Genomic DNA, 26,323 nt, shown 5'->3' on the forward strand with positions numbered 1-26,323 from the left:
CGATATAATTAGGCTTACTACGTTGGAAACACCTTTAGCCGCAGTTTGAAAGCGATGTTACGTTTTGTCGTGGAGAGCTACGTTCTACACATATATTTATGCAGCGCTGTAAAGCTCGGGAGGCTTGAGGAATCAGCCGCTGCTAGGCATGATATACCGTAAACATTCACTTCATTCCTAATCAGGAAAATAAATAACGCCTTAAAACCAATTATATTTTCGTTGGTGAGACAGCATGCGCTCAAGCGTGTTTCACGCGGGGATCTATTAAGAACAATTTTAAGATGCTAAAAAGCAAATTTTAAAGTCTGCTAGGTAAAGCGAGTGGCAACAAATCGATATTGTTAATTTCGTTAGGAGTTTGGTATTCCAGAACAAACTGTTCTGTTCTGCGTTCAGTGGAGCCGTCAGGTTGTTCAATCAAAGTCTTTCGTCTGCTTGTTAAAGCATTGTCAGACTATCAATTCGTGAAGTGATGGGCGAGCATTCTGGTTCCGTCTCAAATGGTTCAAAATTGCGGCGCACAGTTAATTGTGTCCGAGTAGGCACATTCTATGCTCTTTATGCTCGGGAGTGCGGAATGCGCTGACCGGGCTGAATTCACGGTAACATGGGCAAGTAAAGGGATGAAAAGGTTACGATGAAAAAGGGAGCGAGCAAGCGAGCGCGGAACACGACGTGAAGACCTTGAAAACGCGGTGTCTTGACCGCTCGTTGACATGTTCCATACTGAATTAAGCAGAAACCGTGCTATGGATCGTTAATATTCGCGCTTTTTGTGACACAAAGTATTTACACGCATGTTTACCTGAGAAAACTGAAGGCGACAAGTTCGAGATCAAGATCGCTACGCGCTTCGCATGGTCTGCGCCCTCAAGGATTTGAGAGAAGAGACAATATAGCAACTGTGCGTGTAAGTTTTCCTATCGCAGAAGATGCATGGTGTCCCCAATGGTTCGGTGATGTGGTTCCGCGTTCCTATGCTCATGCGCTCATATAAATTGTTTGCAGCTTCGCTATGGCCTCCAAAAGTCAGATAGGTTCATGAAACTAGTAAATAAGTTTACACATGCTGGTAGATACACACAAAAGTCTCCCTCTGTTTCCGGGATAAGTTCGAGCGGGTTTGGTCACAAACTGGGGACCACGCAATACCTAATGATGGGGAGATGCTGTCTATCCACGTGCACTTGTGCAAGCTGAACAGATGAGAGCCTGTGCTCGCATTGATTAACATCGATCAACACCTGGCGTCTTGATGTTTCTTTTGACCGTCTGTTTTTTATTCGCAATGCATTGCGTTTCAACTAAATTTACGCCTCTTACATTAAGATGGCGCTAGCGTAGCGTGAAGGTAAATCATCTGCGTCCGCCTAATAATCAACTAGTTTACATTAACCGAAGCTAGAGATGGCATTTTAATGTGCATGCTTGTGCGTGAAGAGAGAGGAGGCACTCGAACGTACATGAAAAAAAAAAAAAAGCTGGTTTTTTGTGGGTTTGTTCTCATCTGCACTTAGTACAAACACGTTCACACACCGCCTCAGGTAAGCACACACGCAAAGCCATGAACTGGGCGCCTAAAAGAAATGTATTATTTTAAAAGAATGTTTAACCTGCTGAAGGGACAGATAGGACACAAAGGGACGTGAAAGGGGCCTGATAAAAAAAAAAAAAAAACTACGCATTAATTTAGACTTTCTGTGGTTGAAAGGGATCAACACCACAAGAGTTAGTGGCGTTCATCCAGCTCCTTGCTACCGTGCGGAAGTAAGGACAGGCGGAAGTGTGGCTGCGGAACAGTTGCAGTAAACCCTCGCTATAACAAAGTCTTCGGGACAGAAGTGACGGACTTCGTTATAAGCGATACTTCGTTTAAAACGGTAGGGTGTGTGCTCTAACACTACAGTGGCACCGTGAACACTTCGAACGGAGGTATACGTCGAATAAAGAGATTTCGTTATAACGAGGCTTTGCTGTTGTTCGAACGTTACGATGTCACGCATACAGACATACACCTAACAACGTCCTCTCAAAAGTGTCACAGTGCGTTCGCTTAACAGTCACCTTGTGTGATGTGATCCACCCCGTTCGCCACGCAAGAAAGGACGTAAGTTTTCATTTATTTTTACCGCAGAGCCGAAACCCACGAAACAGGGCTCACCCAGGAGGATTGTTGACAACTATTCCCCCGCGGTATACGTCACTGTCGGGGCGGATATGAAAGAACAATTTCGCGCGTTTCCGGGACGACGAGATACCGTATCGCGGGAAGCTCCGGCATATAATGCACAATGCATGCACGATGAACGAGCCTCGCTCGTCGTCGTCGCGGCGCCAGACGACTGTCACTTGCGCAACTCCGGCGATCGTTCGTGGGAGCGCCGGCGCCGGCCGTGCATGTGCAATCCGCTCCGCGGCGGCGCGTCCAAGGCGCGTCCCACGGGTGCTTTCCCCCTTGCGCACCCAGGCTTCGCGGCGTCAAAACACGGAGACGTTCGCTCCCCTGCGCGAGTAATAGCGTTCCCGGAGCGCATCCGGCCACAGACCGCGCTCCTGGGAAACGGGCCGAATCGCCGGCGGCTGGCCTGGAGCTCTCTCCTGTTTACGAGGTCCCCGCGAAGGAAGAGAAAATAAGCGAAAGGAATGCGGGTTGTGAAGCGTAAAGAGTTCGCGGATACTGGGCGGCCTCTTCCCCCGGCTAATATATCGTCTCCGAGGGAGTGTCCCGGCACCGTTGGTTTGCATATTTTAGGCCGCCGCGAGAACGCGGCTGGCGCCCAGGGCTTGCGCAAAGCGCCCGAAACGCGCGGCAGCTTAATACTTTAAGGCGCCGCGAAACCTCTTGCGTGCGGTGTTGCGTCGTGGAGGAGCGGGAGTTCACTGGGCCGGTGTGATGTTGTGCTGTCGCAACGCGCCGGGGCCGCCGTGTTGGTTCGCAGACGCCCCTGAAGGAAGCTGGAGGAGGGACGGGGAAGGAGGTTTGGGGGTCTTGAGAAATAAATACTTGCTTCCTAATGCGACAGGCGTTTAGTGTAGCCCTTCAAAAGATACTGGTTAAATCGCCCGCCTGTCAGCGCGCATCCATGTGTCCGATTCTCGTCCCCTGCCCCATTTCCTCGTTTATATGACGCAATTTGTGTGCTCTTTTGAGGACGCCTTTCTGCGGTCGCCATGTGCGTGCACCCTTTCTGCAACTTGGCTAGTATATATAAGTAACTATTACGGGTTAAAACGAGTGCCGGTCGGGGTTGGGGTTTCATTGATAAATCTTTGTTAAGCAATCCTCAGCTTCAGATGTTAGTGCAGCCGCCCGGTGGAGGGAGCCCTTTATTTAGTACTGGATAACGTGGCTGAGGCTGGCTGTACGGGCTGGTCAGACAATCTACCCAATGCACGCGTGGGATGGGAGTGACGTTGCGGGTTTGTTGACGTCCCCATACCTGATGGTACTAGGTGTGAAAAGGACGGCAAATATAGGCGGCGGGGTATTAAGCGGGGTAGATAGGGTGAACGAGGGTACTGTGGGGATATGTATTTGTCTGCAGTCTTCAGAAGGCGGTGGCTGCGTCTCTCGATAGTCCTGGGTACGGCGCCGGGTACTTTCATCTGACGGACAAGTCTGAACTGCTCAAAACATTTTCATCCGTTTCAGTTTCGTTCTGTACGTGCTCTTGGGGCCAGCTGGAGAGCTGGTGTGTTGACGGATTAGTTGAAGGGATAAGGTAGCACGTTTTAAGTCAATCGCGCAGGCCTTTGTCTTTCATAGGTGCGTTAGCAGTTCAAGTTGAACAATGAAAATTCCGGGCCATCTCCACTAACGTGAAAGCTGGGGAGGAGCGAAGCATCCAGTGTATAAATGTATTCTTGGCACCTCGGCGTTTTTGTCAACATAGATGAAACCGTTGAGGGTACAGGTATACATCTTTGCTGTAAAAGTCTCTTGTCTTTGAAGCACGAAGCCTTCTAGCGCGAGGCGTAAACAAGTGTCCCGGTGTTTTTTTAGTGCGCGTTACGTTCTAGCACGAGGCGTAGACGGGTTTCCCGGCGCTTTAGTAGCGTGACTACATGAGACGACGCTTACGATGACGGCAGGAGACGTCGACAGCCTTGCCCCTAAAAAGATGACGATGATGATGATAATTAGTGGAATGATTGCAGTGGGGATAATGGTAGTGGTGCCGCTGCATCCATTCTCACTCGCAAGCGACCGCTGATGCGGCCTCTTGTTCCCACAACGCGTGCCAGGCTGGATGGTGCGTCCCACGAGTGAAATGTCAGGGGCGCGCCTGATTGAAGCCGTGACCTAGATACTCCTCTTAGCTTCATTGCCGCGCCGGTTTTCATTTAACCGAGGCGCATCCTCGCTGAGCCGAGAGCTCTTTTGTCATTATCTACTGCAACAAGTGAGTTAATTTCGTTCTGACGAAATCGCTTTATTAGAAATCTCGCAGTGTTTCATGATCCCCTCAGGGGGAGCAACTCATGCCCGCTTTTAACCAAATATCGCATATAACAAAGTCGCTTTCCTGTCCCGAGGACATTGCTATAAAATGGGCTTGCTTTTATCCCTTAATCTATCAGATTGAACGTACTGCTGCGGTCAGGAATCGGACTGAGCCCCCGCACGTATGTATGTATGTATGTATTTATTGTTCTTAGGAAAAGGAAAATCCACCAACAGGCGTAAATTGTCTCGCCTAGGGGGCGGACACCGGAACGCCTGCTGGTGTGTGGGGGGGGGGGGGGGGGGATACGGAGAAAAGAATACATAGGAATAGGAGGATAGGGGAGGAGGTTGACATTGCAATGTTTATAACACACACTAGGGTAAATATAAAACACAAAAAAGAAAAAAAAAGAAAAAAGGGGAATAAGAGAAAAAAAAAGGAGTTACACATTGAGAAAATTAACATTACAGCGAAACACTACAGATATAGACAACACATGAATCTACAAAGGACAATGTTTAGCACACATGTAAAAGGGGTCACACACACACACACGCACACACAAGTGCACAAGCTGCTTCAGTAGCAGCACGCACGGGGCACCTTGTGTATTCGAGGTGACGGTAGTGACGACGCCTGGACCCCGAGCCCCCGCGCTCTCGCTGTGACCTACCGTAGCAAGGAGTTTTAAAGTGACGGGTAGAAGCCTTGAACGGTGGCCGTCGGAGCCCTGGTCAATTCCGGCCGATGGTCTGTCTACCAGGCAGGGAGCTGCGGGACCTCATTGGCTAATGAAGAAAGAACGCCCGTCCCTGCTTTTTGCATATTAATAATATGCCGCATGGTAAATTCAATACCCCCTCTAAACATGATCTGACCTTGAGAAAGATCCTCATTAAAGTATCCACCTCTTTCTACTACCATTTTTCCCAAGCCGGGCAACTGCTCCCGCATCCTTGTGATCGAGTCACTTGAAGCAGCAGGACCTGTTGCCCCACTGTTCGTATTTCTGGTATCAGTTTTTTGCAAAGCATACTAGGTCAAAGGTATCAAGCGAAAAAGCCCGGGACGGGAGAAATACTTGTCTAAGTCAACACCGAACAAGCCGGCACCTTTCTTGCCCAAACCCGTATCCTCGATCTGGACATCTGGGCCATACCCCACCGGAGCGGCCCCCAGGGTGTAATATCTGAGCCAGACGTGCTAACCGAAACAGATGACGACCTGCTTGAAGGCTTCGTGGACCTTCACGACCATCGCGATGGTCGCGAGGGTTGTGTACAGCTTCGCTACCTTAAGTCTTACGCGTTAGTGTTAGCTTCCTTCAATTTTTAGGGGAGGGGTATAACGATTCGCAGAGGAATTGGAGAGCGGGTGCTAAGAGGCGGCTAAACCGCAAAAATAAGCGTATGCCTGTCTCCAGGAGGAGGAGGAGGAAGGACTTTAATAGTGCAAAAGACAGGGTTAAAGGGAGGGAGAGTGTGTTAATGCTCTCTATAGCCTGGCTCAGGCGAAAAAAAAAAATTCATTGTTGTATTCATGCCGCTTGTTCAGCAGGTGTACAGATGAAGGAATCGAAAACGCTCACGCTGAGGGAGGGGGAGATTTGAAACTACATCAAGGAAAACGAATGGCAAGATGTGAAGCAGTAAGGGGAAATCACGGGCGAAGGACGCTTCGGCACGACTTCCAGGCACATAGCGCTGATGTTTGCCGCACAAGCAGCAGCACCATTTCAACACGAAAGTTTTTTTATTCCGGGATACACCAAGATTTCACTGACGTAATATCCGTCACGAAAATGACGCCAGTACAGCGAAACAAGCGGCCTGTAAAGGGTGCACCCCTGCACACAGGGTCTTCTTGCGGGGAAGTAACCCTTAGTTCTAAAGAGTACGTTATGCTTAAGGTTGTTCGTTTTCCGGTTTTATATTTTAACACGAAAGTGTTTCATGCCGAGATACGCCAAGATTTCACTGACGTCGTATCCGTCACGGAAATGACGCCAGTACACCTTTGCCGAAGTGACCCGCCAGCAGGACGTCGCTCGCCAAGCACACCCACAAGACAGCCGCCCACCCGCAAATCATGCTCAGCTGCAGATTTCGCTGCACATTTCGCATTCGTGTTTTACCGATTCCTTAGACAGAGGAATCAACCACAGTTTTTTCATATTCTGGTGGTTCAGGGCGTCATTTCTTTTGTGAAAGGTGCTATGTTCATCATGACCTCCGTTGGTAATCTAATTTACGTAAGCATCGCCGCTCTGACCGAAATACCATCGGCTCTTATTATCACGAGTGAAGCCACGGGCGCCAAGCGCAGAATGCTCTTGGTGGAGAGAGAGAGCGAGCGAGAGAGCTCTTTAATGTGAACTGGTGAGGTCAGTCCTGCTAGTGACAAGGCTTGCTACGCCAGATGGGGGTGACCACAGCGATGAGTGGTGAATGTTGGACATTAGGGGTGCAGCAGCGATAAGACACACAAGAAACGTTAAAAGCGAGAAACAAGGAAATGCTGCTAGAAAAGTTAGGACATATAAAATAAATGTGAAAATTAAATCGGTAATGTAAACTCTGAATCAAAATACAAAGTAAACGGTGGGGGAAAAGAAAGGAAGAACATTGACCCAAGAAAAACAAGTAGCAAGAGACTCTGAATGTCATAAAAAAAGCAAATACGAACCCACAGTTTAAGCGGCGCAAGAGACAAGACGTCAGTCGCTGATATTGTGGCCGACCAATCAGGCTGGAGGTTATGAAAAGGGAAAGGAGAAATGATGCGTTCATCACGGCTGTCTTTCTTTACGCCTTGTCTCGGTGTCAGCCCCGAAGACCGTTGGCACGGCACGCTGCACTCAGTGGGTGATAACGGGTCGTGCGAGAAATCACCACTCGTTTTGTCAATGCTTTAGCGTGCGCTACAGGCAACTTTATTAGGAAAAGTGTTGCGCTCACAGCGGCCTGTGTGTGTTGCAGGGTGCCTACTCACCGGAACATCAAGCTCACGCTCAGGGCACTGTTGAGTAAAGTCACCCTGCGCATGGATCGATTCCGGCTTCGTCAATGTTTCGTGATATTTCGATCAGTAATTGGTGCGAGTTGAAACTTGTCCCTTCTCAAAACGAAAGAAAAAGATGCGAACCAGTGGCGGTAATGTACAAATAAATCGGCGTGTAACTGTTCAAGTCTTGCTTATCCGCGTACTTTTCACCAATTGGGAGCCAGACAACATTTCGCCGCTTAGGGGAAAACTAGAAATGAGAACCGTGTCCAGGCTAGCAAGCCTCGGAACTGTCGTCTGCATCGGTAGGTGACTTCGGGTACGACGGATTTCGAGCGCACGACGGGCACAAAGAGGGAGAGGGAAAGAGAGCGAGAATGGCCGCGCGCAGATCGATTTCAGGCCAGGAAAAGGCGTCCCTTCTTTTTGTCGATAATGGCCATCGACGTTTCGGATCGTTGGCGCAGGCCTCCTCCTCTCTCCGATGCCTTCCTGCGTCTACTCGCTTCATTTCGGCCAACGAGACACGCCGCCCACCGCCGGTAGCGCGCAGCTTTGATGACGATGATACCTGCTTGCGTCGGCAGAGGCAGTGCGCGCCGTCTATAGGTATACGGTCCTTACTACGTACATGCGTAGCGGGCGTCATTCCACCTCCGTGGTATAGTCCGTGCGGTTGTGCTCGTCGTGCGGATCGGCTCGTTACGGCCATTCTCCGCAGTCGAGACAGCGAGCGAATTAATGGCTTGGCTTGGCTTGGGGCCCACCTTCCGAAATTTTAGGGGAGGAGATGCTTCCTTAATGAGACAGAAGAGGTCAGCCCTGTACAATGGTGGGCTTGCTACTTCAGATGATTGGTGAATGGGTGATCATGGTAAAGTGCTAAAGAAAATAATAATAATAGCATCATAATAAAAATATCGGACTCAGACACGCACGCAGGCATACACAGAAAGAAGGCAAAGAGAGAGTAAGTCAAATGTAAAGATTGCAGCGCAAAAGAAGGCAGCGATGAAGACAAGACGACAAGGACTGCGCTGAGCACGCCCGATGTTCCACGCTAAAGCAGTCACGAGTTGCCCTGTGGTTCAGGGGCTTTTAGGAAGCCGACAAGAGACGTTTTCTGTACTATCTCCATTATTTGTGAGAAGTTTGCGATCAAATTGGTGCTATTGTTGTCGAGGCAAAGGGGTCTTTCTAATGAACAAAACGTGTATTTTCTCGCCATGGCCGCTTAAACGAGACTGCACTTACTCACCCTCCTACTTCAACATATCGGGCTTGGCTAGCCTCGGTCCATCCGACGGATCAGTTAGCTTTGGTGATCCTGGCCGGGGGTGTTCCGGGCGCTTAATGTTACGTTTTAATCAACTTTTTCCCTCCGCCTCCTCGCACGTGACAGGACCGTGGAAGATTACTGGCCTAGTAGTAAGGGAAGCGGGCAGGCACTGACGCTTCGGTCGACCTCTCTTGGTCACCCTCTTGTTCCGCTACCCTCCTGGACGTAGCTAAAGGCCAGGACAGCTACGTTTGTACGTTGAGCTTAAATCAAATTGTGGGTTTATTGCCCAAAGCTACACCCTGGCTATAACACGCGCTGTAATGAATGCTTTTACGGATTTGTTTAGAACGCTTGCCTGTCTAACGTGCGCCGACGTCTTGCAATCAGTCAGCATTATTGTTTTTCGCCTTGTTTGTCGTCTTCGTCTCGTCCTTGGTCTTTGTTGCGCTGTGTTGCTAATGGATTACCAACTTGCCGGAACCCTCACGCTTTTAGGTTAAAAAAAAAAAAAAAAACATCCGCCACTTCAGGTAGTCGAACCCGCAACTTCTTCTCAGTAGCGCGACGCCAAGTCATTAAGACACCATGAAGGGAAAACATTAATGAAGCCCAACGGGGAAGCTATTTAGGTGTGTCCCTCGGTGTCATAGGCCTAAGAACGTATGTGGACTTTATTCTCTATTTGCTGAAATCCTGCTGATATTCTCATTATTTGCCCCACCTCATTGCTTCTTGAGCATAGCTCCGAATGCCATTCGTTTCTCGGGTGGCGAGGCTGCTGCCTCTCTTGCACAGCACTGATAAGTGTGGGGCGGATTTGAGACGTTTACGGGAGCAGACCGGCTAGGATGGATTATCAGGCCGCTGGCGTACGTGACGGGAGGGGGGGGGGGGCAGGAAATAAACGGGGCCACTAACTCTGCCGATCTGAAATAATGACAACCCGCAATTATTTTTGGGTCCCAAGCTACGCACCAACCATATTCGGCTTCGATGTGTGCTGTCACCTCCACTATCAGCCATTTTGCAGTTTTACTAGGCCGAAGTTGACAAACGTAAACACTCGGAAGTCTTTCAGAGTACATCATACGCCGAAGTTTTCCTTTTTTCAAAATTTGAATACGTTTCTTGCCCTGGGTTTTAATTTATCTTTTGTTTCGTTTCTTTTTACTTTTTTTCCCTTTCACGTTATCACGTTCTTTTTTTTTGGGGGGGGGGGGTGCCCCCCCCCCCCCCCTTCCCTCGTCGAAATGAAATCCTGCGTGTGCCACTGTTACAGACCCGTTCTTACCGCGTATTAACCTTACTTTCCAAAAAAAACTTCAGGTCACAGTTTTCAAAGCGGAGTTATCGACAGTAACAATTATGACGTTTCGCTAAAAGCGCCGGTTCTTCTTTGCCAGGCAAAAGTAATTCTATCTAGGAAACAACGGAAAGGCAATAAATACGTTGTAAAGCACGCGAGGGGGCGTCCTCTCTAATATACGGGCGTTTTGTGGGAGTAAGTACAAATACAAGCGCTGTTTTTTGCGCTACTTCCGTTTTATGTGAGGTTCGACGAAGAGAGGCATGTACTGACCTTTTTTAGCCTACTGAAGAAGGTTGTGTAAGACGAAACGATTGCGAAAGTCGTCGGGCGTTTGTGTCAACAGTGCGTAAAAAATAATCGCTACGTAAGTGTGAAACGCAAAAAAAAAAAATGGCACGGTAAAAGCGTTAACTGTCGACTGAAGCTGGCGAATACAGGGCACGTGGAGACGAATTAGCCCACCTTCCCACTGTACTTCTTTTTGTAAACATCGCCTCGTACTAACGTATTTTTGCAGCAAGTCTCCACGGCTAAGGCAAACGACGTTTATCAGATTTGAGGCTTAATTGCATCGCCGTATACGTCTGCCCTAGGTACTGTCGGATGATTGGGCAAGCGTCACACGCGCGCTAACGCAGCCTGGTCAGACTTAGTGTGCTTAGTGTGCATGCGTGCGTGCGCATGTAGCGTTTGCAGCTGTGCCCGCCGTGTCAAAGGGTGGTGCCCTCCGACCTTCCTTTCTTGTTCCTTATTTACTTTTCATTACGCATTACATTTACGCTATTGTTAATTTACATCTGAAGTCGCAAACACTGCCGTCAGCAGAATAACCTCTCTAGAATTTTCCCAATCATTCCCCCCTGTCATGTGTGTATTTCTACGAATGGTGCGATTGAGTTTTGGCGGAAAAGGCATTAAACATATGCAACAGGGCCTCGAGGACAGTAGAACTATACATGCCGAGCAGGTGAGCGCGCTCTTGGCATAATGAACAGCTCTTTTCGAATTCTTGCGTAGGATAATTTTTTTGGGCTCGCCTGAAGGCACTCACGGAGTAAGCAAGCTTTTCGTTGCCTTGCCATGAATTTTCAAAACGCTTCACAAGAAGGCTACTTATATCTTCTTCTTCACCTTAGTGAAGTAACTCGTACCCTCAGAGCGGAGGGGGAGAGATTCGCCAGCACTTGTAAGCGGCGGTAAATATGGGAGGGAAATGGTAAATATGGGAGTACAAAAATGCATATAACGGGAGTTACTCCGTAGGGACGGAGGAGGCGCGATATAATCTTTGTTTGACATCTCTCAGTTTCATTTCATTCACTTCTTCTTCCGTTCACTTCGTGGTTTATATCTGGGGACAGATCTTTCGCCAATCTCCTAATTGCCGTCTGAATTCATGATAAGCCAGCTCCGAAAAGCAAAAAAAAAAAAAAAAAACTGAAAACACCCACGAAACAATCTGAACAGTCAAGCCAAGAGCAAAACTCCCATTGGGCAAATGGATCCGGCTCGTTCTGATCCGGCAAACAGCATAATCTGGCTCATTTTGATACGATCTACTATCTGTGTACACGTTTGCAGGGCGTTATCTCACCCATTTTCTTTCCACCTCTTTTTGCAGGGGAAAGTTGGCGAGTTTTTCTTGTCAGTGCAGTTTCATCTGACTTACTTTTGGTTTCAGGATCTGGATCATTTTGAAAAAAGAAAAAAAGCGCCTTATGCGAACTTTCATGGTCCAAGAGTCTTTCGTTAATACCTCCTTAAGACCTCACGTTTCCGTACGAAGGGCATACAGCGAATTTTTTTTTTAAGTCGGCTTCACTGCTGGACGGAATACATTTCTGGGAAGAGGTCTCTTCGGGGGCTGCGTAAGAAGGATATCACAATATGACGGCCCAAGCGCTCTTTATAAGTACCTCCATAAGACCCCATGTATCAATGGCGTAGCCAGAAATAATTTTCGCGTGGTGTCACACGCCGCCGGTAAAAAAAAAAAAAAAAAAAAAAAAAAAGGCTGGTGATTACGATACTCCATAATGCGATATTTGGGCGCAGCAGCAGTGCGCTGAACCAGCACTCACTCGTGGGTTCTCTTGACGGCAGCGATGATGAGCCTCTGCGTCGGCAGCGTGAAGTGCGACTAGGGATGATGAGCGCGAAGTGCGCCTCCAGAAGGGACCGCGAAATGCGCCTTAAGCGAACTCCAAGCATCGCGCCGTCGAGCGCATCGTGCGGGCACAGCGTACTGCCCCCTCCCCTTCCCCACCGCACACTTTCGGAGAGCGCTGGCTCGCGCCGCCAAGCGAACCGCCCTTCCCTTCCAATTTCGCAACACTCTCCTCCTTTGCTTTCTTTCATCGTTCGCTTTAAGGTGCGGAGCACCTTAGGACCGCACAATGTCCGTCCGCGTCCGTGCGCATATCATTTCAATCGACAATAATCACACAGGCACCGGCAGGATTCGAGCCTGTGTCCAGACAGAGTTAGTGCCAGTCGCCTTACCCATTGGGCTACGACCGTTAGTTCTCGAGAGTCAAACGGCTTACTCCCTCGCCTGTAACGGTGCGGAGTACCTTAGGACCTGCCAATGTCCGTCCGCGTCCATCCGTGCGCACACCACCATCAAGCGAAAATCAAGCGAAATTCGATTTGAGATGTGAGTTGCAGTTTCATTTAGGGAATAATCGAGGTGCAACTCACGGCGCAAATCGGATGCCTCTCGGGGCGCAACTTGGATGTTATTTCGAATCCCCGTACTCCACACCGTCGCCGTGGTCCACGGAGGGGAGATGCTGCCATTTTTCTTTCACCGGTCGGTCTTTCCATCGTTGGCTTGGTTACGCCGACGACGCGGCTCAGCCAAGAGACGGCCGTCGAAGATCTGCGCCCCTCCCCTCCTCTAAATTTGTCATTTTTCGGCTTTATTAAACCGACCCCCTTCTAATTGTTTTTACGGTATCGTGTGTAAATAGCAGAGGGGCGAAAAAAAAGAGGAAAGGAAAGGGAGGGGGGGGGGGGGGGGAGAGATGCGGCGCTAAGAAAATTTCAAACGGGTTTTGACACCAAACACCCCCCCTCCCCCCCCCCCCCCTTCCCGGGGCTACGTCCCTGCCATGTATTCCTACAAAACGCTTTGCACAGAGTTCTTCTTAAGATCAGCTTCACTGCTTTACAGGAGAGCATTGCTAAACAAGCACATTTGCGGAGGCAATATAGGAGCCATACAGGAAAGTATGATGACCCCAAAACATGTTATTAAATGCCTCTGTAAGACTCCATGTATCCCCCCATCCCGCACCCCCCCCCCTTTTTTTTTTAAAGCCGGATTCACAACTATACACAAATTAAATGCTGCGAATATGTCTACACAGGGGCAAAATAAGCTGTCTGTCGTGAAAATATGAAAGCCCTATGGCCATTTGACAGCATTTTCTTTTCGTATGCGTCTAAAATCTGGTCCATTAAGCGTGTTGCAGACGGAAAGACGGGTTTTCTCGTTGAGTCCACGTTATATATGCATATTCAAAAAAAAAAAAAAAAGTAACGCGTGACAAGCGCGAGCACATACGAGCACGCTGGCTTGCATGTTATTCATGGGAGGTTTGTGTGTGTGAAAGGAGTGACAAGTGACTTGTCTATGGCGACGCCTCCGTGCTTTTCCCTAGCGCGGACATCTGGTGTGTTCGCGAGCAGAGCGCTTCGTCGTGGTGCTCCCTCATCTCGTTGAACACGCGCACGCCACTGGGGGAGCCGGTGGCCGTCCATGCGAACACGTTTGCGCTGATGTTCCCCCTCGACGTAACGGTGCGAAGCGCAGTTAGAAAACCGGTCGCGCAACTCGTCGCTGTTGGACGGCGGTGCGTGCTACAGCGCATTCAAATTACTGTCCGAGCTCTAACAGGGGCTTCGCACGCCACTCTCGAAACGAACACCTCTTACTCTCCGGGCTAGTACTGTACGGACTCCTCGCGGGTCGGCTTTAGTGGTCGGTAAAATTTCGACTCGCGCATGCGCACATTTGCTCTTAAGAATAATTAGGAAGCTGAAATTTTACGTTAATACATCGTTAACGTGATTTCTGTATTTGTTTTCCGTAAACGCGCGACTTTCTCCCCATATTTTTCTACAACTCGCGCTCGGGCATTTCGCGCACTTCTTTCGGTGGACTAAACTTTTTATATCTCCAACTCTCAAGCTTACGAGGTCTAGTCTTACAGAAGAACGTCATTCCCAATTTCCCATGTATATAATCGTTTAAAATGCGCATAATTTAAACCACCAAGAAGAACCACATCCAGTCCTTCGATTATGCGACGAAATCGTCGAGAAAATAAATTCATCACGCAACTTCGAAACTCGCACGAAACGTTTTTCTCTTTAACGCACTCTACCAAAGTCCAGGCGTTGTTTGCGCGCTGATGTGACGTCACTGAAGCAATATCGTCGCTATTGGCTGGCTTCTTTTCGGTTTCAGAATTGCAACAAAACTAGGCAGAGACTAAACATTAGCGCAGTTCTACTAAACGTGAAAGCTGGGGCGGTATTCCCGTGTTTTGTCCCTTTTGTGTCCCTTTCAAAAGTGTCCCTTTTGAGCGAGCCCTGATTGGCTAAAAGCGAACACCCGGATGTGATGCCATGCAAGCACGGCGGAGCTATGAGCCGTGGCTACTCGGAGCAGACGATTTGGAGCAGACGATTTTTCGTCGCCTTATTGTTGGTTCGCTCGCGGAACAATAAACACATAAAATATACTCTGATACGGTTGCAGTTCTTTAAAATGCGTTTGCAAGAACAGTTACGGTATTTGAATCAAAGGCCCACTGCTTAACCGGAAGTACGTCACGATGAAAGGGACGCAAAAGGGACGTTTTCAAAAGGAACAGTTACGAGAATACCGCCCCTGTAAGTGCGGAGCAGTTATTCGATAGAGGGGCTGTGGCGCCCTCTCTTGACTAGTTTCAGCATCATCCTGGCGTTGGTGCCGCAAGTAGTCACGAGAGGGCGCCGAAGCCCCTGAAAAAAACCAGAGGGTTCTGGCTCGGGCATAAAACCCTGAAGAAACCACAAGGCTCAGGACAAAGTATACGAAGCCTGGAAGCGCAGGTGAAATGAACAAGGTAATAAAAAATGAAGTGAAATAATTAGAGACAACGACCTGGAAAAGGGGGATGGACGCAAAGAAGTCCTTAGATATCTACAGTATGGTGAAGCGGGAGATCACGAGGGAAAGGTTCTTTGATAACACCAAAGGGAGTGCATTGCTTTTTGAAGCCAGGGCGGGTTGCTTGCGGACAAAAACGCTTATCCGCGAGTCGGTACAGGAAGAACTGTGCGCAGATTGCGGCAGGGAGCCAGAAACCATACGATATAATGCAAAGGAGTGCAAAGGTATCCGTCCAGTCCTCAGTGAGGAAGGCATCCAGCTTCCGTAAGCCCTTGGCTTTTAGGTTAACGGAAAAGTAAATTGGACAGCAGTAGAGATTAGTAAAAGAAGATTACAATGTTGGTGGGAAAAGAGCAGAGAACAACCTGGGAAGACATGCGAACAAAGAAGCACAACAAAGAAGCACAACACAACAAGAAGCACAACAAATTAGCACAAAAATTTTATATAAAGGTTTTTTTTTTGTAATTTTTTTGGCCAGGTGATTGTAGAGTGGCGTTACGACGAAGGTCGCTGTCCAACGCCACCCCGTTACAAAGGGGAAGCCGCTAAGCATCATCAAACCCATAAAGAGACACCGGATTAAGTTTTCATTGATTTGGGGTAATTAGTGAGTTGATTCGTGATTTTTTCCTTATTTTATGTTGTTACGTAGCGGTATTGAGGCAATCCGAGGTTGATGGGAAGGAGCCTGTTTACAGAGATGCGATGGCCGTATTTACAGAATGTACTTACATGGCGGCCATAAGATAGCGCACGCAAGGACACAGCCACTTTCATTCTCGTAGTCTTTCGTCTTGAGTCATGGCAGTATTGGACAATATCGACGGGTAGTTATTTGCGTCCTAGCAACGACAGTCTATGCGGCAACGGCGCAGCACAAAGATCACCCCCAACACATTGCATCTGAGAAACGTGTGCCCGTATGGCGCAGTGGGATTGACATCGGTTTCGTAACGTGAGGGACTCAAGTTTGATCTCGACCAAGGGAAGCGGCGATCTTTTCGAAGCCTCTGATTGGGTGCGTGACGCCGCGTTGCGCGTTAGGTACGACGGCAAGTGGGGCCCCAAAAGGGATCCGCACTTAGAAATGTACCTGCTTTGGCGGGAATCAGGCGGTGCCTTTCTGGGCTGCCGCACCTAGCTTCTACGGTATTTCCATGTGCCCTTGACCCTTGACCCTTGATTGGTGCCCTTCACCGCAACCTGCAACGTCCCCTTCCACTAAGCCTCCCACGGTCTGACGCAGCTCTTCTTTGCCGCCTCTCGCTGGGGGTGGCATTCACAAATTCTTACTCATACTTAATAGGAATGGCAGCAAGTGAGGAGTGCGAAACATGCGGCACGCCGGAGACGACACGCCGCGTTTTATGCGAGTGCCCACGCTACTCGCCTGAAAGAAAGACGCTGTCGTCAGCACTGAGGAACCTGGACTCTCGGCGGCCATTTTCGGAGGAGAAGATTCTGTGCCACTGACCGTCTCTGTCATCCGGTCAGAAGGCGATTAAGGAACTCATACGCTTTCTACGGGCGACAAACTTGAAGACCAGACTTTTGACTGAAAGCCTCCTGTGGCAATTACTGAACTTGAACGTTTAGTGTTTCAACGCTGGGTATACCTGTCTGCTCCCCCTTTTCTTCATTCTCTCCTTTCTCTTTGTTACTTATTTTCCGTTTCCCACGTTGAGGATAGCACAACTGGCCTCTAGCCAGGTTAACTTTCCTGCCTTCCTTCTACGTCCTTCCTTCCTTCCAGCAGGGAGGAAGAATGCGCTCCGTCATCGTCGCCGTAGAGCCCATCTAGGATTAATTTGCTCTCACACTGGCACTAAGTAATTTTCTGGTAAGGTAATTAGTAGGGCGACCGCCGTAGATAGCTGGTGGTTCCTGGGTCATGGCCGATACCAGGGAGAATTTTTATTCAGCTGCGAAGATATGGAGAGACTAGTTCGACTTCCATGTAGTCTTGAGTTGGATTGAGGTGTACTTCAATCTTTCTGCTTGTTCCATATGAGCATTAATGCAGCACGCGTAGCCAGCATTGCGGAGGCGCAAAGAACTAATCCTCATGTCGTTGAATGTGTCGTGCAATACTTGTATCAATAATTGTATCAACTTTACCGGATTTTAACAGGGGGCTTTCTCTCTTAGCTGCACTAGCTACTTTAGTGTAAATTTCTTGTCCTGCGCGTTACTACATCCTGCAGGGTTCAAAACAATGATGTTGCAAAACGTTTAACCGTAATTATTTTTATATAAAATTATATGACTGCATACAAACACCGGAGAAAATGGGCTGATGGGCTGGTGTGTCGAGATCATAACCCTGTTTAAATCAGCAGCCTATATTTCGGGAAAACGAAAAAAAAAAACATTACCTATAAAAGGGGGGGGGGGGGGGTAGCAGGAAGCGATCGACATTTGCGTCCGGCGAACATCGACAAGATAAATGAAAAGCTCAGTGTACGGTCTTCATTCGAAAATAAATGACTTAATCCCCCCCCCCCCCCCTTCCGATTCGCCAGGGCTTGACTCTTTATACACTTCGTAAAAAAGGCGTTGGATGCGAGATATGCGCCTCCCATGCCAAGCCGGTGTTCATTCACCCCTCGTCGTTGACTTGTTCCCCAATAACTTGCGCGTCCGTGTGAGCAACACCATGCGGAGTAGGAGGTGTGAGTACAGATTTGTCATTCGGGGGCGACTTCGCTGATGTTCATAAAATGGCATGAGGGGTAGCCCTCCGGAGAACAATGTCGCGTGTCTGCGACTAATCGAACAGTGCTGTAACTACCACACATACGGATTCCTTATCGAAGGGTGTTCGTGAGAGGCTCCGCCACTGGGCTCGCGCTCGCCGCCGCCTCCGCCGCGAACGCCGCCACGTCTGCGCGAACAAAAGGACAGGAGAGGCGTTGGACAAACAAGCAGCTCCTGCTCCTCCGCGGATTGTCGCAACCCTCGCAGCATCGGTGTTACCGCTGTATTCACATCACACGCTCGCCCGCTCGCCTCTCGGCGCATCGCAATCGCCGCCCAGGCGATTACGCCTCAAAAGCTCTCCTGCGCGTTGTCCCCGAGCACGGCTATTCTATGTTGCGCCATGATGTTATCTAGATTTTTTTTTTTCGTCTCGGCTAGGGGCGCGTGTTTGGACGATATCGTTCTTCACGCTGACGCAATTCGAGGGCTTAGTTACCTAAGCGGTGACGCTTTAGCTGTAAGCCAGCTTTTCGCCATCATTCCGCTGCGCTTTCTTTGCTTTTCTTGGTCCCTTTTCGTGAGCTTTTTTTGGTCGTTGTTCTTCTTGTTCACTGTTTATCAACGCTCCGTGATCTAGAATTTTCGGGGGGCGTTTTTCAGAGTTGCTGCTCGAGTTCCGCCCCTCCTTTTCATTTTGTCTAGCGTCTGTTCTCGCCACATGTTTTTTTTTTTTCTCTCTCTCTCTTTTTTCAATTTTTGGAGAATCGCTGCTCGGCCCAGCCCGCCGGGCAAGATCGCATTTTGCGCGATCATGCACGCTGCCTTTGTGCGGTGCAAGGTCGGTCCGAAGGACTGACGCAATAAGCTGATAGCATAGAGGATCTGTGTTAGACGCACAGGCGCGGCCCAGCTACTAGATTTGGGCGTTTGTTTGTGGGGCTTTTTCTGGGGCAGACGAGCCGTATTGTCCCTGCGTGGATTTTCGCCTGTTTGAGGGGGAGGGGGCTTGGGTGTTTTGTGTTGCAATATTAGTCGTCTTTTTTATACCTTATCCTCCTTCTGCACGAGTGTCCGTGCGTGGGCCCGCACGTGTGTGCGTCTGAGTGCGTGTGCGTGAGAGAGAGAGAGAGAGAGAGAGAGAGAGAGAGAGAGAGAGAGAGAGAGAGAGAGAGAGAGAGAGAGAGAGAGAGAGAGAGAGAGAGAGAGAGAGAGAGAGAGAGAGAGAGAGAGAGAGAGAGAGAGAGCACTTATACGCATTCAACGGTATTTTGAGGCAGGCTTCCGTTTTTTCAATGTTTTAAGTTTTTCCAATTGAGTTGAATAAAATTTCTCCCTCTACCAGCTCTACCAACCACATCACTTACATGTGCGCTCCACAAACAATCGGACGAAATGACTACACGTAGATATGTATATCGAGCGCCTTTGTTTCAGGCCCAGTGTTTGAAAGGTACTCAGACTCCGATGGCTTCCTTTTTCGCCTAAAAAACGTAAACACACTTCCTATTATTTAGGTCCATTTTCCAGGCAAAGCACCAGGCCGGAGCTCACTCCAAATCAGTGTGTGGTTAGGTAACGCCACTCTCGCTCCTTATTTCTCTGTAGACAGCGCAATTAACTGCAAAGAGGGGAGTAGATAACGAAATACCCATTGCAATATTGTTAATGCAAGCTAAAAATATGAGTGGCCCCAATACAGGGAGGGCCCTGTGTAATCCGACGTCTTATCAACGTACAGAAGATTCGTTTAGTTGTTTGAATCTATTTATTGGTATCACTCATTGAGGGTCCAGTTGCAGTTTTTAACTATGGTACTCTCGTTGTGAAAAGTTTCATCGTAATACTGTTCAGGGCGCAGCGCTTTGAGGCCCGGTACAGGCGTTTGGCGGCGGCGGCGGCGGTGGTGGCGGTGGTGGTGAAGGCAGCGATGTCCGCGTAACCGGGCGAGCGAACGAGACACCGCGGACGCGAGTTCCATTCCCGGACGCGGCGGCCGCTTTTCTGATGGAGGCGAAAAGCAAAAAGTGTGGGGGGAGGGGTGCGGACAACGACGGTGCGGACTACGACGGACGTCAACGCGGGTGACGTCGTGATTTACTAAAATGCTCTGCATTTAAAATCCCAAGTGCAGACTGAACTCGCCACAACCATCAAACCACCACGCCGGAACGCACGCCGATCAACGAACGCCCGCGCAGCTCCCCTGCCGTGGTTTGAACCGTGGCGACACCGACCGGAGCGGGCGGAAACTATAATGGCAAACTGTTCGCATGGCGACGCAGTGAAACATCCCCCTCGCGAGGGGCACGATCAAATGCAGAGCATTTCCGGGGGCGCACGACGTTAAGTAGTTTGCGTTACGTTAATGTTGTTGCACTTGTGGCAACTGCTGACGAGAGAGCGCTCGTCAGCAGTAATTTGAATGAGTCAAGGATATAAGGCGCGTTCGTAGCCTCCCATTCTGTGTCGGCTTTGTAGCGCAGTGGGTACAGCACCATGTACATTGCGTTCCGCCCGCAGGGTCGAGGGATCGAAACCAGGCGCCGGATAGTATTTTTTTTAAATGCAGAGCATTTCAGTAACTCACGATGTCACAAGCGTTGTGCGGACAACGACGGTGCGGACTACGACGGACGTCAACGCGGGTGACATCGTGAGTTACTGAAATGCTCTGCATTTAAAACGCCCGTGTGCACGAGATTTCGGCGCACGTTAACGATCCCCAGGTGGTCATAATTATTCCGGAGCCCTCCTCTACGGCGCCTCATAAACTCTGCAGTTTCGGCGCGTTAAACCCCATGATCAATCATTCAAGCGAACAAGACACCCCAGGCACAAAGAAAACGAAGGAGCCTCTGGCGGAAGTGTGAGGAGGAGGGTGGCACGCGCTTCCACGGCGTCATCTCCCAGCGCGTCGCCGCGGCTCAGTATGTCCAACTGCCACCTCCTCACACTTTCGCCAGTAGCTCCTACCCCGTCTGTGGCTTATCCGAACCACGTGACATTTGCGCGGGAGGTTTAAACATGATTTGATTAGCAACAACATCCTCAGCGGCGGCGAAGCGCTCCGAGATAACGGCAGCGTAGCGCGCGCCACCGTGCGTTTGCTGATCACGCGATCACTTCCCGAGACGCAGCTGATGTGCACCGTGACTGAGAAGACTGCAGTTCGCGCTGCTCACAAATTTCGCATAAGGGAGTATAATAATCGTCAGTGCATTCTTTTGTCATCACTAGTACACTAAATTTGAGTTCAATTTGCGTATGCCATTTGTCCAACCGGAAAAGCTTTTCTTTTTTCATATTTTCCGGCGTATCACGACAATTACTGGTCCCTCTGTTTGAACAGATTGCACCATTCCGTGCCAGTAATACCAGACAAAGTGTTTGACCTCGCCGTGACCTAGATTGAGGCGTCTGTATTGACTTGTTATGAACACAGCAGAGCGAAAACCCAGTTAACATGTCTCTTGACCCACTTTAAAGCAATAAAGAAAAAAAAAACCGCACAACTACTTTATAGTTCCCGAAACTCGCGAACCGGCGAACACAAAGAAGTACCGCATAATCGTAAAAGTCTGAGCATGTTGACGCGTGCCGTTAACTGAACAAAAAGGAACCCCACAATTGTGGGAAAAAAAAAAAAAAAAAGAATTGACCCAAATTCCCGCGTTTTGTCTGCCCACAGCAGAGCGAACGGCGAAGCAAGGCAAGGCTTGCTTCCGAACCGATAAATTTCGCCCACAAAGCAACTTCGCTCGCTGCGCGCGGAGCGAGCCAGAAGGCGCTGATTGACCACTTTAGCGTCCCTCGGGGACGGGAGCTCATGACTCGTTTGCATAGCGAATAGCGTTCGGGACGGGCATTAGGCCACTGTTTCCGCTGCCTCTTGGCAAACTCCGCGGGACACTCGAGGAGCGTGGCCGGGTGAGGGCGCTCGTGACGCGCACCCCCCCCCCCCCCCCCCCCCCTTCTCCCCCGCGGGGGCAAGGGGCAAGCGGTAGTGCGGGGCCTCACAGAGGATGGATTTAGGCGTGCCACGCGATGTTCAGGGAGGGATTCCTTATTTTGCATGCGAATGGCCCCGGAAACAGCCATGTAGGGTGCGCGGAGCAAGGAAGGCAGACGGCGGGAAAAGCAGTAGCGTGGCGGGGCTCGTGTCGTTCGGGCAGCGAATGGGCGCTTCCATTTATTCTTCGGCTCGTTCTGCATTGCGGGTGGGAGAAAAAAGAGGGCATGGGGGGATTGCAAGCGCGGGTTTCAAACGGCTTAACTATGTTCCGCTAAATGTTGGGTCTCAGTAGAGAAGAGCACAAGTATTTTTTTGGTTTTTTTTAATAGAGGCCTGGCGTTTGGAGAAGTGACAAACGTTTCAGTCTGTCTTTTTGTTTTGTTTTTCTGGCAAAGAATACAGCAATATTGTCGCAATTGACACTACTTCTCTCTCTACATATTTTTTTCTTTTAATGAGCCATGACTGCTTTCCGCTGGCGCCTCTTTTTCCCTGTACACTGTTTATTGGTGAAGTTTAGTTAGCGTATTAAACTGAATTTAGCGCGCTGTTATGGCTTTCACCCTGCTATATTCATTGGCTAACTATTGAGTACTCAATTGAATAGTCAGATTTTATCGGGCAGTTTAAAAAATTTAATCATCTGAATGAAGGTAGTCGTTACGCGAGGAACGAAACGAGAGGGGCAGATGTTGATTAACGAGCAACTTTATCCTGTGGGGCTGTTTGATATCCGCAGTGAAGGTTGTGAAGGGTTAACTCGGTATTTGGCTAAAAAAACGACGCGTCAATGAAGAAATTCTCAATGATTGATGCATGCGTAACGTAACTAACTGCAATCTGTCCTATCCTTATTTAGAAAGAAATAATAGAGCCTTTATACTACTCCGAAGATGGACAACCAGCGAAGCTGGATTCGTGGATAACTATATTGACTTATGTATGGTGACTTACTCTACTTATCGATTATTTATATTTATTATTAGTTAGTGATTTATTGAAATGGAAAGTGGAAAAGAAGTGCACTAGGGATATTTTGAACTCATGTGGGAGTTCACCAGCATACAACCGAGTCCTATACTGATCGAATAAAACACACACATATAACCTCCTTTTGAATTAGTTTTAAATAAATCTGATATAACTGGTTTCGGGATAGTTCTGATAAGACAAGTCTTACAGCCGCTTCCTGTAACCATACTCCCTCCGTAGACGGCTTTGTGTTGGCAGCAGTCGGGAATTCTCTAGCGTTTAGAACTTCACTGTTAACTGACTAATTGTGACAAGTAAACGAAACTTTGTGTAACGAGGGAGTCGTCTTAGCGATCATTTTGAGAATGATTTTTTAAGATACCTCTATTATATTAAAAGCTACAAAGCATTTAACCCTAGCTTTAGAGCGAGTGAGGGCGATTTGTGGACGTGACATGATACGCACGCAATTTTGGTCAGAACCTAGCGCAAGCCATTTTCTCTGTCAATGGAAATAAAAACGGAACTATCGTGGTGGAACTCATTGACGTGTACGAACGATAACAGAACATAATTCGAACATGGCAATTCACGAGCGCGTTACGTGCATGAAGGGGCTACCAAGTAGTAGAATACGCAGTGATTACACCCGCGTTTGACGCTGTTTTTTTTTTGTTTCCTTAGCACTCACCTTTTTCATCCATTAATTGCTTAATGAGCGAATAACTGGGAGCAGCTTCTGCGAGGCATCGCATCCTGACGCATCGAAATTGGCCAAATGGGGTACCGGTAACTGGTCGGCTCACGCTGTACGCTGTAGGATTCTGTTTAAATTTAACATCTTGAACTGTGAACACATCGTAAACAATACAGCCACAAATTTTCTTTATCGGTGGCGTTGAGCATGTTTTCATAAACTTATTCGCGAGACGCAGCCGGGCTTCCGGCTGTGCAATGGATCTTGCACTTTTCTCCACGAACTTTATTTTGTGTTTACGACGGCATTTGCTCGAGGTGGTGAACGTAAAAAATACAAGGATTCTTGCGTACAGCCAGCGTATTTTGTATCTGCCTGGTTTGGATAAGTTAACCGCACCGCACAACATTTCTACACTGCAGGTCTTTGGAACGAACGAATAGGTCTTTTGGAAAACCTGTACATGTCCGCTTACTTTGCATTTATTCCGCGAAATCTTATTTTAAAGGGGGGAGGGAGTGAAAGTACACTAATTGCGTTAAGGTAACGGCTTAAGTAAACGCACTTCTATCGCGTAACGTGACGTAAAGCGGCTGCAGCAAGTAATTGACAGATAACTTCTGCATTAAAGTTTTAAAGTAGTGCATGTTACCATACTGACCAGTTTAATCGATAAGAAATCCGCATCCGTATTTGTCGGAAGGGTGTGAGAGAATGTGTTTTTGTTTTCATGGCCAAATGAAACACTAACTCGTAAGACGCAATTTCTTTCCACTTCAAGTCAAACTTCTGCATGCCTGAGGCACGATAACAAATTTCAATACCATGACTTTCCAAGTATACCAGAAGCTCGCCATTACTCGATCTTTAATGACATTATTCTTCAATTTCGCGCCATCAGGTTCAACTGTTCGTGTTGGCAAGTCATTCGTCTATCACTGTACGTATTTTAAGCAGGATGACGGCGCTATATAGACTCGCGGAACTCCCTATGACACTTTCGTTCTTCAAAGGGTTCGCTAGAAACGCCGTGTCTTGTGTACTGTTCTTCCCGCCGCGTTTCCGTGGTGCTGACATACGTAAGAGCTAGCTAGCGCGAAAGCAGATCTCGGAGAAGGCCCAGGTAAAACTGACAGAGAAAGGAAAAAAATAAAAGCTTCGGGAGAAGAACGGAACCCGTGGCACGGCACAGCTAACCTGACGAGGTTTGCGGCCACCCGCAGTCGTTTCGTGGCATCGTTCCATTAGGTGAGTGCGGCGCCGGTTCAATCACGCTTGACGCTTCCGTGCACCGAAACGACTGTTTGTTTTACGGCGATTTCCGAAGGCCGAAATCCTGCCTTCGCGGCCTCTTTCCCCACCCTCCAACTTTTCGTTTCTGACCTTCACACAGTTGAATGACTCATGATTTTTTCTGCAAATTAGCTTCTGTAGTAAACGTGCCGTATTATTTAAATAAAAATGGTATGTAATATTGACAAAGCTGGTAATTGTACAGCGGTTTTACCTGGAAGGTATTAAACATCTGAAACAGACCTGATGCATAAAACAACGGCGGAATTTCGGTCACTTAACGTAACAATCGTTTCTGGAAACGCTGTTCAAATTTATTTCGTCTCGGATAAACCTCTGAGAATTCGTTTCGAATATGACCCGCCGTGGTGGCTCAGTGGCTAATGCGTTGCGCTGCTGAGCACGAGGTCGTGGGTTCGATTCCCGGCCGCGGCGGCCGCTTTTCTTATGGAGGCGAAAAGCAAAAACGCCCGTGTGTACGAGATTCCGGCGCACGTTAAAGATCCCCAGGTGGTCAAAATTATTCCGGAGCCCTCCACTGCGGCGCGCCTCATCGCCTGCGTTGCGTCGGCGCGTTTAACCCTACAATCAATCAATCAATCGTTTCGAATAAGCACCACCTCGGCGAACGGAAGTATATTGTTAATAAGCGCATTTTCGTGTTGTCATCAGTCTGGGAGTCGCTCTGGTGTTCTCCATCAAACTTCTCCACGATATCTTGCCGCGTCGTCCTTTATAGGCGGTAGAACAGCCTTGCAGACGATGGGCCCAGCTGAGCGCGGTTTCTGAGCACGCATTTAATCTCGACATGTTTGCAACTTGTCTTCCGTCATACGGCGCTCAGGCATGAAAAGTCGCAGCTCGCGCACGCTAGTTAAGAGGACCCTGCAACACTTTCTATAAACGCGTTCTCTCTTTCCTTCGCGTCTCGAAGCACTGCGAAAGCTACAGTTATCGCGAGCATGGAAAGGCACTGCGTGATTTGCTGGTCGCACCAGATACGCCTTCCGTTTCTGCTTTGGTTTTGTGCCTTTATTTTTTAAGTCGCTAACGAAAAGCGTTCATTGCTGCCACTGAAGGGAAACCGGCCAACAGCCGCTACGTGGCCTCAGAGACGCAATTCGGGCCGTCGAAGAACGTCTACACTGGTAAAGAGAGAAAAATCTTTTGAGCGAGTTTCCAAGTTATCTGATGAGCATAGAGCAGTAGTTTTTGGCTGAGGTACTTTGCGACCCCCTTATCTAAGTACTGGGTATGTTGGGTGACTACGTTCTGCAAGTATTTAGGGTTTCAAAAAAAAGTTGAAAGAAGTGTTGCAAGGTCCCTTTAAAGGTTTTTCCGACTGTACGTGTACCTTGCTATACCCGGGTTTTCTTAGAACAACAACAATCAAAGCGAGTTGGTATGAGTTCACTGTGAAAAACTGCGAGAAAAAAA

General features: G+C 48.7%; 1 protein-coding gene across 1 annotated transcript in view; it reads left to right on the top strand.

Moving 5' to 3' along the window:
- LOC144152099 (uncharacterized) overlaps positions 1 to 26,323 on the top strand; it is a 173,904-nt gene that overhangs the window by 81,475 nt on the left and 66,106 nt on the right. The window lies entirely within an intron of this gene.

Source organism: Haemaphysalis longicornis, unplaced genomic scaffold (assembly GCF_048455015.1).
Source record: "Haemaphysalis longicornis isolate Haplotype H1 unplaced genomic scaffold, Haemaphysalis longicornis Haplotype H1 scaffold_9, whole genome shotgun sequence".
NCBI classification, from domain to species: domain Eukaryota; kingdom Metazoa; phylum Arthropoda; class Arachnida; order Ixodida; family Ixodidae; genus Haemaphysalis; species Haemaphysalis longicornis.